A 2,978-nucleotide genomic window follows, 5' to 3' on the forward strand; every position below is an offset into this window, starting at 1 on the left:
CTTTTTCTCTCTGACCAAATAAATACCCTTTTCATGTCCCTGTCCTTCACCCCACATCTCCCATCCCCACTCCTATGAACTTGCTGTTACCTTTGGGTCTTAGATAATTCTCTTCCCCTCCTGCAAACCCCTTCCCCATGCTCATCTCCCTACCGCCAAACACATATATACCACCACTCTCATTCACTTGGCTTTTACTCATTCTTCAGATCTCAGCCTATACAGCTTCAGGAAAGCTGCCCTGGATTCCCTTAAACTTGATCAGGTGCCATTGCCATTTTCTCCCATAGTACTGTGCACTTCCCCTATCGTGGTATTAGCACTCCATCACACTTCCTGTTAGTATGCTGTCTCCCCTGTTAGGCTGCAAGTTTGACAAGACCAGGAACCAAAATGTTTTCATTCCCATTATCCCTCCCCCATCCATATACATTCCAGTGCATAATATAGTTTCTAGCAGAGCAGGTACTCAAAGAAATATTTGCTGAATAACCAGTAATCACTGAGCAATAATTTGGTCTACTCAGAAGACATCTGACTTGTGGTGCCCTCAAACCAGAACATAGATAAAGTGATTGTTCCTTAGCATCTACGAAATGCCACTGAGTTACATGAACCAAAATTTCCATCCAGTAATCACTGAGCAATAATTTGGTCTACTCAGAAGACATCTGACTTGTGGTGCCCTCAAACCAGAACATAGCTAAAGTGATTGTTCCTTAGCATCTACGAAATGCCACTGAGTTACATGAACCAAAATTTCCATTCATTTATTCATATTAGACACTTAGGGATATATTGAAAACAAGTCATAAGGGTTCCTAGTCAAGTCTATTGGGTCTAGTAAATGAGCCATTGCTGCAAAGCAGAGAAGGCAGTGTGACACACTGTGCTACAGAAGCCCAGAGAGGCATCTCACTGCCCTGTGGGAGAATACAGGGGAATGTTAGAGAACAATAGCCAGGAGAATGTTAAGTTGTGCTGCATTTATTTATTCAAAAAATATTTGGGGGGCACCTACCATGTATTTGCCACTATTCTAGCCACTGGAAACACAGCACTGAATAAAACAAAGTCCCTAACCTCATAAAGGTTACATTCAAGTAGAGACAGACAACACACAAGTAAAAAATAAGTATGAGAGAAGGGGGTAAGTCATATGGAGAAAAATCAAACAAGACACTAGAGCACAGAGTAAAGAAGGTGAGAGATGCTATTCTACATAAGGTAGTAAGAAAGAAAGAAAGAAGAAAGCCTTTACTGATAAGGTGACATTTCAGAAATCTGAAAAAAGCAGGTCATGTAGATACCTGGAAGACTGGTTGAGGCAGACACCAGGAAGTCTAAAGACCTCAAGGCGGGACAACATGTCTGAGAACAGCAAGAAGGCCCGAAGCTATAAGAGAATGAGAAAGAGAGAGAATCGGTCAGAGAGGTATCTGCCAAATGATATAGGACGTAGGCCCTTGAAGGCAGGACTACTTACCAGCCAATGGGGTACCTTTGTGCAGTTTAGAAAATGGTGCCCCTTTCTCTGGACATACTCAGCAAGAGGAGCAATGAGCGGGATTGTCACTTCCACTTGCTCCAGTGCTAAAGAAACAACCTGGCTATAGGAATTTAGGCCTTACTGAGTGAGATAAGAAGCCATTGGAGGGCTGTGGGAAGAAGAGTGACAGTTGACTTACTCTTTATTTATTTATTTATTTTCCCCACCCTCCAACTTACACTTTAAAGAATGACTCTTGCTGCTCTGTGGAGAATAGATCATAGGAGACAAGGGTCATAGCTGGAAGTACTGTTAAGAGGCTACTGCAATAATCCAGGCAAAAGACAATGGTGGCTTGAGACAGGACGGTAACAGTGCAGGTGGTAAGAAGTGTTCCACATATATTTTGAATATAAAGCCATGATTTGCCAAGGGTTTAGATGTAGGGTATGAAAGAGCAGTCAAAGATGACCATGAAGATTTTTGCTTAGTGATTGGAAAAATGGGAATTGCCATATATTGAGACAGGAAGAGCAATTTCATGAGGTCAGGAGTTCGGGGCTTGCCTATTAGAAATGTTGAGCAGACGGGCCAGCCCATGGCTCACTTGGGAGAGTGTGGTGCTGATAACACCAACGCCAGACCTGGGGCACAGCTGCCCCCAGGATCTTGCTCCCTGCATCCCAGCTGCTCTAGCTGGAGCAGCCCCAAGTGTGGTTCATGTAGCACCTCTGCAGAGTAGAGGCCTGAAACCCCAGGGTGTCTGCAGGCCGGCAGGATGTGAGAGCAGTGGAGGTGTGGCAGCCTCCACCCAGATTCCAGAGGATGTATGGAAAAGCCTGGGGGCCTGGGCAGAGACCTGCCACAGGGGCAGAGCCACCGCAGAGGCCATCTACTAGAGCAATGCCAAGCAGGCATGTGGGGTCAGGGACCCCACAGAGAAACCCCACCAGGCAAATGTCTAGTACAGCCAATGCAGCAAGGCTGCCACCAGGACTCCAGAACTGCAGGGTCACTGGTAATATGCAATGTGGGCCTGGAAAAGCTGCAGGCACCAGTGCCACCCACTGGGAAGTGCCTGGCAGAGCTGTGGGAACAAGGGTGCCTGAAGTTTTGGGGGCCCTGATGCCCAATTGTGCCCAGGATGTAGGACTTGGAATCAAAGAAGATTGTTTTGGAGTTTTAAGACAATGTCTGCCCTGCTGGGTTTTGGACTTGCTTGGAGCCTGTCTCTCCTTTCTTCTGGCCTATTCCTCCCTTCTGGAGTGGGAATGTGTACCCAACGTGTATTCCACCATTGTATCTTAGAAGTAGATAAATATGTTTTTACAAGTTCACAGTTGGAAGGACTTTTGCTTTTGGTCTCAGATGAGACTTTGGACTTTTTTTTTTTTTTTTTTTTTTTTTTTTTTTTTTTTTTTTCATGACCAGCAACGGATCGCAACCCTCAGTGTCATGCCCGTACCGGACCGGGACCGGCAACGGGATC

Source organism: Galeopterus variegatus, unplaced genomic scaffold (genome assembly GCF_000696425.1).
Source record: "Galeopterus variegatus unplaced genomic scaffold, G_variegatus-3.0.2 Scaffold1773, whole genome shotgun sequence".
In the NCBI taxonomy this organism is placed as follows: Eukaryota; Metazoa; Chordata; class Mammalia; order Dermoptera; family Cynocephalidae; genus Galeopterus; species Galeopterus variegatus.